Raw genomic sequence first — 15,563 nt, 5'->3', positions numbered from 1 at the left:
ATTGGAGTCGAGATCTGCTCGAATCCGAGGGATTTCATCAGCGAAAAATGTGTTAAAATCCTCGGCACTACTCTGCAAGGGCTCCCCAACTCCCCCCTGGTTAAGAAGGGAGCGGCCGGGCGGGATTCCGCTGATGCAATCAAGGCGGCATGATACGCGCATCTTGCCGCCTTGAGCACAACTTTGTAAGTCTTAATATGAGCTCTTACAAGTATTAGATCGGATTCGGACTTACTCTTCCTCCATCGCTTCTCTAGACGTCTCTTCTGGCGTTTCAACTCCCGGAGCTCCTCGTTGAACCATGGAGCTTTATGGGGTCTAGAGCTGCGGAGAGGTTGCAACGGTGCAATTCAGTCTAGGGCCTCCGCTGCAGCCTTATTCCAGGCCTCAGCCAGAGACTCTGCTGAACTGTGGGCGAGTGTATCTGGAATAACCCCAAGCACCTTCTGAAAGCCTTCTGGATCCATCAGGCATCTGGGGCGGAACAGCTTAATCGGTTCTGCCTCCCTGCAGGGGAGGATTGTAAACAGTTACTCTTTATTTTTCCTTTTCATACTATTATAATCTATTGCAAATAAGTTGGATTTGAATTTAGAAGCTTGATTGATGGCAGAAAAAGACCTCATTGTCCATCTAGTCTTCCCTTATACTATTTCCTGTATTTTATCTTAGGATGGATATATGTTTATCCCAGGCCTGTTTAAATTCAGTCACCGTGGATTTACCAACCACGTCTGCTGGAAAGTTTGTTCCAAGCATCTACTACTCTTTCAGTAAAATAATATTTTAGAGCTGAAAGCTGAAAGCTGATCTCAAGATGGAGATTGGAGATCTCAAAACTGAAATTGGCAAAGTAAAAGGGAGCATGAAGGAAATGGATGGAAATATGAAAGCTATATAACAGAATTTACACGAAAATGAAAAAAAAATGAAAGCAATGGAAGATAAAGTTCAGGATTATTATTATTTTATTATTTATTAGATTTGTATGCTGCCCCTCTCCATAGACTCGGGGCGACTCACAACAATAACAAAGACAATGTAAGAACAAATCTAATAATTTTAAAAATGCTAAAAAAAACCATTATTAAAAGCAAGCATACACACAAACATACCATGTATAAACTGTATAGGCCCGGGGGAAATGTCTCAGTTCCCCCATGCCTGATGGCAGAGATGGGTCTTAAGAACTTTATGAAAGGCAAGGAGGGTGGGGGCATTTCTGATCTCCAGAGGGAGCTGGTTCCAGAGGGTCGGGGCCGCCACAGAGAAGGCTCTTCTCCTGGGTCCCGCCAAACAACATTGTTTACTCGACGGGACCTGGAGAAGGCCAACTCTGTGGGACCTAACCGGTCGCTGGGATTCGTGCGGCAGAAGGCAGTCCCAGAGATATTCTGGTCCAATGCCATGAAGGGCTTTATAGGTCATAACCAACACTTTGAATTGTGACCGGAAATTGATCGGCAACCAATGCAGACTGCGGACTGTTGGTGTAACATGGGCATACCTTGGGAAGCCCATGATTGCTCTCGCAGCTGCATTCTGCATGATCTGCATTCTGCATTGAAATAGTCGAACCATGAGGTGATGAGGGCATGAGTGACTGTGAACAGTGAGTCCCGATCCAGATAGGGCTGTAATTGGTGCACCCAGTCCCGGGCCCGCCAGAGATCATCCATCAACGCGACCAAAGCAGTTTCCGTGCTGTAGCTGGGCCTGAATCCAGACTGCTGGGGACCTAGATAATTGGCTTCTTTCAAGGACCACTGGAGTTGGAGTGCCACCACCTTCTTGACAACCTTCCCCATAAAGGGAAGGTTGGAGACTGGATGGTAGTTATTAAGCACGGCTGGGTCCAGGGAAGGCTTCTTGAGGAGGGGGCGCACAAGTGCCTCCTTATAAGGAGCCGGAAAGGACCCCCTCCCCAAGGAGGCATTGACAATCTCCGGGACCCAGCTCCGTGTCACCTCCCTGCTGGCCAAAACCAGCCAGGAGGGACACGGATCCAGTAAGCAGGTGGCAGAACTCACAGATCCAATGGCCTTGACCACTTCATCAGGTGTCACCAGATCAAACTCTTCCCAGACAGGTGCACAAGTATGTGTCCCAGTCACCTCGACTGACTCGTCGTCAGTCGACTCTGTTATCCAATTGGAGTGGAGGTCCGCCCAGATCTGAGCGATTTTATCAGTGAAAAATGTGTTAAAATGCTCAGCACTACTCTGCAAGGGCTCCCCAACTCCCCCCTGGTTAAGAAGGGAGCATTTCACCCTAAACAGAGCGGCCGGGCGGGATTCCGCTGATGCAATCAAGGCGGCATGATACGCACATCTTGCCGCCTTGAGCACCACTTTGTAAGTCTTAATATGAGCTCTTACAAGTATTAGATCGGATTCAGACTTACTCTTCCTCCATCGCTTCTTTAGACGTCTCTTCTGGCGTTTCAACTCCCGGAGCTCCTCGTTGAACCATGGAGCTCTACGGGGTCTAGTGCCGCATAGAGGTTGCAATTGCACAATCCAGTCAAGAGCCTCCACTGCAGCCTTGTTCCAGGCCTCAGCAAGAGACTCTGCCGAACTGTGGACGAGTGCGTCTGGAATAACCCCAAGCGCCCTCTGAAAGCCCTCTGGGTCCATCAGGCATCTGGGGCGGAAATGTCTAATCGGTTCCGCCTCCCTGCGGGGAAGGATTGGAGCCAGGAAGTCAAGCCATAATAGAAAATGGTCTGACCATGACAAAGGCAACACTTCTAAACCCCTTAGTCTCAGACCATTACTCAATTGCTCAGAGAGGAATACCATGTCGGGTGCGTGCCCCCCCCTCGTGAGTCAGACCCTGTACTACTTGAGTCAGGTCCATGGCTGTCATGGTGGCCATGAACTCTTGCGCTAACCCAGAGGTTTCGCCGAGCGATGGCAGGTTAAAATCCCCCATGACTATAAGTCTGGAGAATCCCACTGCCAGCCCAGCTACCTCCTCAAGCAGCACAGGCAGGGCTGTTGACACACAGCTGGGAGGCAGGTATGTGAGCAACAAGCCCACCTGAACCCCTAAGTCCAACTTCACAAGGAGGGACTCACAACCCGCAATCTCTGGAGCAACGAGTCTACGTAGGCACAGGCTCTCCCTGGCTATAATAGCCACTCCTCCCCCCCTTCCCTGGGGTCATGGTTGATGCTATACCTGAAACCCAGCTGGGCAAATTTCAGAGAGAGGAACTCCTCCCTCTGGGCCCAGCCAGGTCTCAGTCACGCATGCCAGGTCATCCTCTTTATCCAGGATCAAATCCCGGATGAGGAGAGGTTTATTTACCACTGACCTGGCATTGAGTAGCACCAACCTGAGCCCAGGGCCAGAATTACACTCGTCACCAGCACCCTGGGTTGAGCTCACGGAACCGGAACAAGGGATCACTGTTAAGCAGCGATCCCTCCTTCCCCTGGAATGGCTAGTTCCATGGCTCCCACCATATCTGCCTCTCCCCAGCAGGACTGGAATGTTCTGACCCTCTACCACCCGAGTGATGGGTGTCCCCTCCCCTCCTGCCTCTCCAGCATCAGGTGGACCAAAAAATTCATGCATATCATTCCCATTCAGTTCATACATTCCTTCCATCCAATCCCAAACTTCCATCCCTAAAATTACTCCCCAATGAATTAATTAAAAATATAAGATATAAAAATATAAAATTAAAATTAAAATGGTTAACCAGTTAGCTGTTAAAATTAATCTGAGACAATGATGTAATAGTCAGTTAGTCCAGACATCCTCTCCATCCAATCATATTCATACATTTGTCTTAAGATTGGTCTCCTTAATAAATTAAAAAATTAAAAAACAAAGGTTATATCATCCATAAATAGTGTCCCTTCACAATCACACTCACTATCATTTAACATACACATAATCAGTCATTCTCCACTCCCCTTCCAACCCCTACAATAAATAACCTTAGCAATATATCTAAAACAATTATTTAAAAAGATGTAAGATCCAATATAAATTGTTAGGTAATATCTGTACAAAAAGGCACATGAGACTGAAACTTAAAAATGTCTTCTATGGGAGTTCTTGTAGTTTGTGTCAGAGATTTTAGTCTGATGAAAAATATTGTTCAGTCTGAAAAGAAAAGACTGTCTCTTGCCCTTGCTTTCCTGACCATTATCCACGATCACCACAACAGTGGGGGTTAAATGGCCACGTCCAAGGACCATTAAGTTTCCACATCCCAGGAGTCGCAGCAGCCCTAACAGGAGCCCTAACAAGGAGGGTTGCTCTGGCATATTGGTTATTCCGAATGCCCCAACGTCACTCTCTGGATATACGACAAAAGATGGAAGAATATGAAGAACATAGTTACATATCCAATCGAGGCTTTGACGAAGCAATAACCAATCTTGAATTACAGTCTGCCTCACATGGCCTGAGATTTCAAAACATAAGTGAGGAGAAAGATGAAGACCTAATAGCAAAGATGGCAGAGATAATAGGAGAAATTTTACAAACGGACCCGCAAGAATTTATAAGAGATAGATGAAATCTACAGAGTCCAAACTGGCTATGCCTGGAGACATAACTTAGCAAGAGAAGTTCACATGAAGTTTTCTAGAAGAATAATCAGAGATGACATTTTAAAGCAGGCAAGAAATCAGACTTGGAAGCACAAAGGGAAAGACATCGCCATCTTGAAACAAGTCCCACAGAGGGTAAGAGAAAGTAGAAGAGAGTATTATTTTCTTACAAGTGTATTAATTTAAAAAAACATAATTTTCTGATGGTTGGTATCAGAAGGACTTGCTTTGACTTGGCAAGGAATGAAAATCAAGATACAGAGTGTGGAAGAAGCAAGAGCTTTCTTTGCACAAAGCGGATTGAATAGAACAGACCAACCACTGAAAGAATCCAAAGATAAAGAAGAAAAGGGGGCTATCGGTAAAGAGAGGGAGGAAATACAAGATGTTTAAAAGAAACAACCACAAACTCAACAAGAACTGGTGTTGGACAGCAGATTGCGAGAACCAAAATAAATTAAAAAATACTATAAACAGGAATGTTACATGACCTGAAAATCTTTTCGGTTAATGTAAATGGACTGAACAACCCTAGGAAAAGAAATCAAATATTGTCCAAATTTAAGAAACAAAGTGCACAAATAAATATTCTACAGGAAGTTCATATTATGAAATCAAATAGAAGATTACTTAATAAACAAAAATTAGGGAAACTTTACAGCAGTTTAGCGAATAAAAAAAAGAGGAGTAGCAATGTACATCAACGAAACAATAGAGTCAAAACAGATATATAATGATAACGAAGGTAGAATCTTAATTGTACAATTGGATTTAGAATCGAAATCTCTCATTATTATATCAATATATGCACCAAATGATAATTAAAAAAAATTATAAGGAACTACACGATAAAATAATTGAACTATCAATAGAAAACATGATAATAATAGGTGATTTTAATGCAATCTCAGATAGTCAAATGGACTATACAGGGAAGAAAAAAGAAAAGAAAGGTAATCTTACCAACATGAACATGAAATGCCATGTTCAGTTCGAGCACAAAGATTGTGAAGCCCAATGGCGAAAAGCCAGATGATTTTTAATCTGGCATCTCACAGGCTCTCTTGGAGTTGGAGATGAATTCTGACTTAAAGGCTCAGCTGAGAGAATTGAATATTACAGCAGCAAAGAAGATTGAAATGGGTGGTGGTAGAAAAGCAATCATCATTTTCGTACCAGTTCCCCAGCTGAAATCTTTTCAGAAGATTCAGGTGCGGCTAGTTCGTGAGCTGGAGAAGAAATTCAGTGGAAAACACGTTGTTTTCATTGCCCAGAGAAGAATTTTACCGAAGCCAACAAGAAAAAGTTGCACAAAAAACAAGCAGAAGTATCCCAGGAGCCGTACCCTTACTGCAGTACACGATGCCATTCTTGAAGACTTGGTTTTCCCCAGTGAAATTGTGGGCAAGAGAATCCGTGTAAAACTGGATGGCAGTCGACTTATAAAGGTCCATTTAGACAAAGCGCAACAGAACAATGTTGAACACAAGGTTGAAACATTTACTGGTGTATACAAGAAGCTGACAGGCAAAGATGTTGGAGGCTAGCATTCGTGATGACTGTGTTTGATGGTGTTGTATAGTTGTGCTTGGTTCTTGGTGGCTCCTTGTCAACTGTTTGTTGATCTTCTTGTGCCAGTAGTACTGCATGTTTGTTACTTGTAGGCACTTGGGTAGGAGGGAGGTGGGTTGGAGTTGGTGAGAGTTTGGGGATGATTTGTTTTTTCTTCTTTGGGTGATATGTGTCCAATCATTTTCAACCTCGGGGGGGTTGGTTCTGATGTGCTCTTCTGTGGTGCTGGATGTGTTGGGAGTATATTGGTCTTTCTTGTTTTGATGTTGATGCTGCAGGGTTTTGAGGTTTCTCTCTAGGTTTTCTATTTTTTCCTCAAGTAATTGGATTACTTTACATTTATTGCAAGTGAAGTTTTGGAAGTTTGAGGTTAGGAGTGTATACATGGAGCACAGTGTGCAACTCACTAGGAAGTCAGCTCTTTCATCTTCTTTGTGTGTGGTGGGTTTGTCTTCCATGTAGGTAGTAGGAGTGGCTACTCTCTGAGTGCGTGATTCGTTCTTCATGGTAGGAGGCTGGTAGTGAAGTAGTTGATGAGTGCTTGTTGATGAGTGCTGTTTTTGTAGTCAGTTGTGTTTTGGTTGGTCTTGTTTTTGCTGATTCATTAGTTGATTATGCTTTGATTAAGCGTAAGGCTCTGGGAAAGCTCCTATGTCAGCTGGGTGCCGGGTGTGATGCCAGGACTCAAGGAGGGCTCCGTGCATCTTCCGCTGTTGTCGGGGGTTCCGTGGAAGCTCCTGTGTCAGCTGGGTGCCGGGTTTGATGCCAGGGGCTCGAGGAGGGCTCCAGGCTGAGTTAGAGTCCTCCGCTTTCATCGGGGCCTCTGGAGAGGCTCCGGCGTCAGTAGAGTGCCGGGTGTGATGCCGGGGGCCCAAGGAGGGCTCCAAAAATCTTGCCCCAAATCTCTCCAAAAATCACTCCCTTGAAGCTTCCTATCTAGCCCCAAATATCTCCAAAAAGTGCTGCCCCAAAAGCTTGCTATCTAGCCCCAAATATCTCCAAAAAGCGCTCCCCAAAAAACTTCCTATCTAGCCCCAAATCTCTCCAAAATTCGCTGCCCCAAAAGCTTCTTATCTAACCCCAAATCTCTCCAAAATTCGCTACCCCAAAAGCTTCCTATCTCTCCCTCTCCCCAACCAAACCAAAAAGAAAAGGAGAGTGGTGGTAATTGGTGACTTAATTCTCAGGGGAACTGCACCTGCCATCTGCAGACCGGACAATCAATGCAGAGAGGTGAGCTGCCTCCCTGTAGCCAAAATCTCAGACATAGCGCTAAACCTCACTAAAATCTTAAAACCCACTGACTACTACCCTCTACTAGTGATCCATGCAGGAACAAATGACACAAGGAAAGACATGAACCAAATCACAAAAGACTACGACCACTTGGGCAATACAGTCAAAAAGATATGGGCACAGGTCGTCTTCTCCTCTATTCTACCCACAAGAGGACAACATCCTGACAGAGAATGCAAAATCCCACAAATAAACCACTGGCTAAAGAGATGGTGTCGCCAAAACATCTTTGGGTTCCTCGACCACGGTCTACAATACCTTCAAGAAGGACTCCTAGCAACAGATGGACTACATCTTACCAGAGCTGGAAAGAACCTCCTTGGAAACCGACTAGCCCAACTTATCAGGAGGGCTTTAAACTAGATCTGAGAGGGGCGGGTGACCAAAGTAAGAGACTGAACAATGAACCAAATAAGAAAGGGGTGCAAATTAAACCCACTAACATTTCAGAGGATAAAAAATGCCCACCCAGAATCAGACACAAACACCTAAAATGCCTGTACACTAATGCACAAAGCCTGGGGAACAAACAAGATGAAATAGAAGTACTAATGCACGAGGGCCAATACGATCTAATTGGTATTACAGAAACATGGTGAGACGAATCGCATGACTGGAGCACACAGATAAAGGGCTACAATCTCTTCAAGAAAAACAGGTAAAACAAGAAAGGAGGTGGAGTTGCACTATACATAAAAGACCACTACACCGCCATTAAGCTATATCAATCCAAAGAAGATAACCCCCTTGAAACCATATAGGTTAACATAAAAGAAAAAAAGGACAACATTACAATTGGAGTTTACTACAGGCCCACAAACCAAACAGATACAATGGACAAACTCTTTACAACCCAACTATCAGCAATATGCAACAAGCACAGCACAATAATAATGGAGGACTTTAACTACCCCAACACTAACTGGAAAACAAACTCAGCAGCAAGTGGAAAGTCTGACAGATTTCTCACCAGCCTCGCCAATAACTTTCTAACTCAAAAAGTGGAAACAGCAACCAGAGGGACTGCAATACTAGACCTAATTTTAACAAACAGAAGAAATGATTGAGGGAATAGAAGGAGAAGGGACGCTAGGTGAGAGTGACCATACCATCCTGAAATTCAACATTGTGCAATCACTAACTACAACACCCAACTCGACTACAGTCCCAGACTTCAGAAAAGCAGACTTTAACAAGCTCAGAGCGAACCTGAAAAATAAACCCTGAAAGGAACTTCTTAAGACTAAATCCACACAGGATGCCTGGGAAGCCCTAAAAAACACTATCATTGAGGCCCAAAACAGTTAAATCCCCACAAAAAAGAAAAGCAGAAAAACTAAAATGAAACCAGCATGGCTAAACAAGGACCTCGCAGACAACGTAAAAGAAAAAAAGCCAAATACAACAAATGGAAAGAAGGACTCATAACCAAGATGGAATGTCAGCAAACAGCCAGAACCTGCAAGCAAAACATAAGAACAGCAAAAGCTCACCACGAACAGCACCTCGCAACGAAAATTAACAACAACAAAAAAAGCTTCTTCCACCACATAAACAACAAGAAAAAAATCAAGGAAAGGGTCACCATACTAAAAAACAAAGATGGTTACGAAATCACTGACAACAGAGACAAAGCACATCTGCTCAATACCTACTTTACATCAGTCTTCACACATAAAGGAACTACCAACCAACCAACCTACAACCTAACTGCAAATAATAGCCCCAGAACCGAACACAACACAGACAAAGCTACCATTAGGGACTACTTGAGGGAGCTTAATGAGTACAAATCACCGGGACCTGACGGACTCCACCCCAGAGTCCTAAAAGAACTGGCAGACACCATAGCAGAACCTCTTCTCCTCATCTACCAAAAATCTTGGGCCACTGGAGACCTACCAGAAGACTGGAAACGAGCGGACGTAGTTCCCATCCACAAAAAGGGGGAAAAGACAGATCCAAGCAACTACAGACCTATTAGGCAGACTTCAATACAGTGGTACCTCATGATACGAACCTCTTGTCATACGAACTTTTCGAGATACGAACCCAGGGTTCGGAATTTTTTTACCCCTTCTTATGAATTTTTTTCACTTTACGAACCTGCCACTGCCACTGGGGAAAATGATCAGGGCAGGGTGAGCAAAAACGGGAGGGACCCATGGAGATCAAGAGAGGAGAAAGGTGTGGGGAAAATGATCAGGACAGCGTGGGCAAAAACAGGAGGGACCCATGGAGATCAAGAGAGGAGAAAGGTGTGGGGAAAATGATCAGGACAGGGTGAGCAAAAACGGGAGGGACCCATGGAAATCAAGAGAGGAAAAAGGTGTGGGGAAAATGATCAGGACAGTGTGGGCAAAAAAGGGAGGGACCCATGGAAATCAAGAGAGGAGAAAGGTGTGGGGAAAATGAGCAGAACGGGGTGGGCAAAAACAGGAGGGAAAGACCCATGGAGCTCAAGAGAGGCTCTTTTCACCTTGCTTCGTTGGGACTGCCACCTCTTGCCACCTCTCAATGTCACTCCCCCCACTCCTTCGCCTCCTTCGTCTGCTGGCAGCTTTTTTTAAAAAAAAGCCTTAATGTTTTGGATTTTCCTAATGGGCTTGCAGGCATTATTGGCTTTTTCATTGATTCCTATCGGAAACATTGTTTCATCTTATGAACTTTTCACCTTACGAACCTCCTCCCAGAACCAATTATGTTCGTAAGATGAGGTATTACTGTACCTGGAAAAATACTGGAGAAAATAATAAAATAACAGCTTTGCCACTACCTGGAAACAAACAAGATAATATCCAACAGCCAACATGGGTTTGTCAGAAACAAATCATGCCAAGCCAATCTCATATCCTTTTTCAACACCATAACCAAATTGTTAGACCAGCGCAACACGGTGGACCTCTTATACTTAGACTTCAGCAAAGTTTTCAACAAAGTCGACCACCATCTCCTAATCCACAAATTAGAAAAAAGCGGAGTAGACTACAACACATGCAGATGGATCAATAGCTGTCTGACCAACCGCACCCAACGAGTTGTCCTCAGCGGTTCCAAATCCACATGGAAGAATGTAGGCAGTGGGGTACCACAGGGTTCAGTCCTGGGCCCTGTGCTCTTCAACATTTTCATCAACGACTTGGCCGAAGGAATAGAAGGGCAACTGATCAAATTTGCAGAGGACACCAAGCTGGCGGGGGTAGCCAATATCCTAGAAGAAAGGCTCAAATTACAGAAAGACCTAACACAGTGGGCCCACACCAACAAAATGATATTTAACATCCACAAGAGCAGAGTCCTTCACCTAGGCAGAAAAAACCCTGCGAAAGAGACCTCGGAGTCTTGGTGGACAATCAACTAAACATGAGCCAACAATGTGCAGCAGCAGCTAAAAAAGCCAACACAATCCTAAGCTGCATCAACAGGGGAATACACCCCAAGACCAGGGAAGTCTTAATACCACTCTACTATGCCCTGGTCCGACCACACCTGGAGTACTGTATTCAGTTCTGGTCACCACACTTCAAAAGAGACATTGAAACTCTGGAGAAGGTGCAAAAATGAGCAACCAAGATGATTAAGGGATTGGAAACCAAGATCTACGAAGAGAGACTGAGGGAACTGGGCATAGATAGCCTACAGAAAAGGAGGGCCAGAGCGGACATGATAGCAGTCTACAAGTATACGAGGGGATGTCACAGAGAGGAGGGGATCACTTTATTCCTCAGGGCACCAGAGGGCTGGACGAGGAACAATGTCTGGAAGCTGACCAAGGAGAGATTCAACATGGAGATAAGGAGGAACTTCCTGACGGTCAGAGCGATCAACCAATGGAACAACCTACCAGCGGACGTTGTGAACTCCAACACTCTGGACATTTTTAAGAGAAGATTGAACTGCCACTTGACTGGTGTACTATAGAGTTGAACTTGGTGGCCTTCATGGTCCCTTTCAACTCTAACAATAAATGAATAAACAACATTTTGGAAAATGAGTACAGAATTATTATTAAAAGACATATGGTGCGAATGCCACCCACAAAATAAACAATACACTTTTTACTCAAACCCCCATAAAATTTGGACTAGGATAGATATGGCCTGGGCATCAGCACACATAATGGAAAAGATTAGAGATATTGAGATAGAAACTAATAGTTGGGCAGACCATAACCCATTAGTTATATATTGGAAAGTTAAGAAAAAACTTAAAAATTGGTCCATGAATAGAAATGTATTACCAGACTCTGAATATAAAGAGTGGATAGGGAAAGAATTAGAATCTTTTTTAAAAATAAATAAAAATAATGATACAACCCTACAAAACCTTTGGAACATAACAAAGGAATATATATACGGGGGTTTAACAATTTCTTACATGGCAAAAAAGAATAAAGAGAAAAAGATGCAATATCAAAAACTAGAAGATGAATTAAAAAATTAGAACTAGAAATGCAACAAAATGAATATGATGACAAAGTTAAAAATCAGAGGAAATTAATAAAGCATAAAGTAAGGTTGATATAACAAGAACAAATACAGCGATCCCTCGATTTTCGCGATCTCGATCTTCACGAAACGCTATATCGCGGTTTTTCCCACCCGATGACATCACTCTCTTCCTTCCTTTCTCATCTTTCTTTCTCTCTCTCTTTCTCTATCTTGCTTCTTCCTCTCTCACACTCTCTTCCTCCCTCTCTCATCTCTTTCTTTCCTTCTCTCTCTTTCTCTATCTCTCCCCCTCTTGCTGGCGGGCGGGCGGGCGAGCGGGGGCATCAGCGAGGAGCCGGGGTTTCCCCTTTGCGTGGGCGGTGGGGAAACCCCGATCTTCGTCTGCTCGCTGCTGCTGCACTGATATTTCCTGTCTGCAGCATTTTGTTGAACAATTTGGCCATTTTTGCATGCAGGCTGGTCAGGTATTTCAGCCAAAAACCATGCACCTGATCAGTGCCAGGGGATGTCCAGTTCTTTACCCTCTTCACTATTTCTGCAATCATTTCATTATATTTATTATTATTATTATTATTATTATTATTATTATTATTTATTAGATTTGTATGCCGCCCCTCTCCGCAGACTCAGGGTGGCTCACAACAATAATACAAACAATATATCACAAACCTAATATTAAAAAGTCTCTAAAAAAACCCTTATTTAAAAACAAACATACCATGCATAAATTATATAAGCCAGGGGGAGATGTCTCAGTTCCCCCATGCCTGATGACAGAGGTGGGCTTTAAGAAGTTTACGAAAGGCAAGAATGGTGGGAGCAATCCTAATATCTGGGGGGAGCAGGTTCCAGAGGGTTGGGGCCACCACAGAGAAGGCTCTTCCCCTGGGTCCTGCCAGACGATATTGTTTAGTCAATGGGACCCAGAGAAGGCCAACTCTGTGGGACCTAACCGGTCGCTGGGATTCGTGCGGCAGAAAGCGATCCCAGAGATATTCTGGTCCAATGCCATGAAGGGCTTTATAGGTCACAACCAACACTTTGAATTGTGACCGGAAACTGATCGGCAGCCATGGGCATTTTTGGGAAAGCCCATGACTGCTCTCGAAGCTGTATTCTGCACAATCTGAAGTTTCCGAACACTTTTCAAAGGTAGCCCCATGTAGAGAGCGTTACAGTAGTTGAACCTCGAGGTGATGAGGGCATGAGTGACTGTGAGCAGTGACTCCCGTTCCCCATAGGGCCGTAACTGGTGCACCAGGTGAACCTGGGCAAATGCCCCCCTCACCACAGCTGAAAGATGTTTCTCTAATGTAAGCTGTGGATTGACGATGATGCCCAAGTTGCGGACCCTCTCTGAGAGGGTCAGTAATTCCCCCCCCGGGTAATGGATGGACAGGTGAGATTGTCCTTGGGAGGCAAAACCCACAGCCACTCCATCTTATCAGGGTTGAGGTTGAGTCTGTTGACACCCATCCAGACCCTAACAGCCTCCAGGCACTGGCACATCACTTCCACTGCTTCGCTGACTGGACATGGGGTGGAGGTGTACAACTGGGTATCATCAGCGTACTGATGATACCTCACCCCATGCCCCTGGATGATTTCACCCAGTGGTTTCATGTAGATATTAAATAGTAGGGGGGAGAGGACCGACCCCTGAGGCACCCCACAAGGGAGAGACCTAGAGGTCAACCTCTTACCCCCCACTAACACCGACTGTGACCAACTGGAGAGGTAGGAGGAGAACCACTGCAAGACAGTGCCTCCAACCCCCAACCCCTCTAGCTGATGCAGAAGGATACCATGGTCAATGATATCGAAAGCCACTGAGAGGTCAAGAAGCACCAGGACAGAGGATAAACCCCTGTCCCGGGCCTGCCAGAGATCATCCATCAATGCGACCAAAGATGTTTCCATGCTGTAGCCAGGCCTGAAACGCGACTGCTGAGGGCCTAGATAATCAGCTTCTTCCAAGGACCGCTGGAGCGCCACCACCTTCTCGACAACCTTCCCCATAAAAGGAAGGTTGGAGACTGGACAATAGTTATTAAGAATGGCTGGGTCCAGGGAAGGCTTCTTGAGGAGGGGGCGCACAAGTGCCTCCTTACGAGGAGCCAGAAAGGACCGCCTCCCCAAGGAGGCATTGACAATCTCTAGGACCCAGCCCTGTGTCACCTCCCTGCTGGCCGAGACCAGCCAGGAGGTACACAGGTCCAGTGGACAGGTGGTGGAACTCACAGCTCCAATGGCCTTGTCCACTTCATCTTACTCCCTGTCTCCCCCTCTTTGTATCTGTGTGAATTTTTGTCTCTCCCCTCTCTGTGTATCTATGCCTCTCTCTCCCCCACCCCTCTATCTGTATATCTCTCTCTGTATCTTTGTTCCCTTTGCTGTATCTCCCCCTCTATCTCTATCTCACTCTCCCCACTCTGTGTATCTCTCTCACTCTCTCCCCCTCTCTCCCCTCCTCTCTCCCCTCCTTCCCTCTCTCTCTCCCTCCGTCCTTCTCTTTCCTTCTCTCCCTTCCCTCTCTCTCCCTCTCTCTTTCACACACAGCCTAAGCACTGCGCTTTCCTCCCTTTCCCACCCCATCCATATCCAAATGCCTGGGGATCCCTTAAGAATCTTCCTTTCCCCTTCCTCTTTTTGGAAAGAACGTGCAACCTCTTTCTTTCTCTTTCTCTCTCCCTCTGTGTGTGTTTGTGTGTCTTTCTCTCTATATGTCTTTCTCTCTGTCTCTTTCTGTCTCTCTCTTTCTCTGTCTTTCTCTCTTTCTCTTTCTCTCTGTCTTTGTGTGTGTGTGTGTGAAGCACAAATGTTGGTCTTCGAGAGGAAAAAAGCCAGCGAGCCCTTTTAACAGAAGCCTTTTGAGATGCCAAAGCGACCTCGTTTGAGCAGCTGTCCCAGGAAGGACTGGAGGAAGCATCCACATGCCCTGCACGCTTACCCACCCCTTGAAGATCCGGGGCGCAAGGTTGGAGGAGGATTCTGTGGAGGAAGGATGCCAATGGAAGAGAAAGGGAAAGAGGGGAAGAGTGACCTTATACAAACACACCAGGACTCTGCTTTTGTTCCTTGGCAAGGAAAGACTTTTTGTTCCCCCTGCTCAGCTGCCTTCATCCTCCATATAATTCACAATGGAAGGGGGGGTAGGGGAGAAACGGAGCCAAAAAATTCCTCAGGTGCAGCTAAAAAGAAGCAGAAGCAGCAAAAGTTCTTGGGGTGAGGGCAGCCAAAAAGGCTCTAAACCTAGGTTCACAATGAGGCAGGAACAGTAGTTAACTCTTTCCTAACGTTTTCAACTTCTCCCCTCCAAAGCTTCACTTCCCGCTTGCTTGGAAGTCTCCGCTGATTAGCTGTTGCAGCAAAACTGGAATGACAGGACATGCGTGACCTCTTCTCCCCCCACTAAGCTAGTATGCACTATAGAGCAGTTTATAAATTCCTTCTTTTGCTTGTGTTTGCCTAAATCAGGTGTTGGAAAATTTAAATAGTGACACATGCACAGTGCCAGAAACTCGCTTTTGCAGAAGATCCGAACTCTAGGGGAGAAAGACCCAAGTCTTGAGCTGTGGTTTGCCGACCCCTGCCCTAAATGAATGGCAACAAATGTGGAGTAGAAACAAAAAGATAACATTAGCCACAAATTATAAAGAAAACTGGTATAAGA

General features: G+C 45.1%; 1 protein-coding gene and 1 pseudogene across 1 annotated transcript in view; both read left to right on the top strand.

The window, feature by feature from the left end:
* TRPM8 (transient receptor potential cation channel subfamily M member 8) overlaps window positions 1-15,563 on the top strand; it is a 507,003-nt gene that overhangs the window by 187,763 nt on the left and 303,677 nt on the right. The window lies entirely within an intron of this gene.
* Window positions 5,555-6,118, top strand: LOC139157787 (small ribosomal subunit protein eS7-like; annotated as a pseudogene).

This window comes from Erythrolamprus reginae, chromosome 1 (assembly GCF_031021105.1).
Source record: "Erythrolamprus reginae isolate rEryReg1 chromosome 1, rEryReg1.hap1, whole genome shotgun sequence".
In the NCBI taxonomy this organism is placed as follows: domain Eukaryota; kingdom Metazoa; phylum Chordata; class Lepidosauria; order Squamata; family Dipsadidae; genus Erythrolamprus; species Erythrolamprus reginae.
This window is presented reverse-complemented; position numbering and strand designations above follow the sequence as displayed.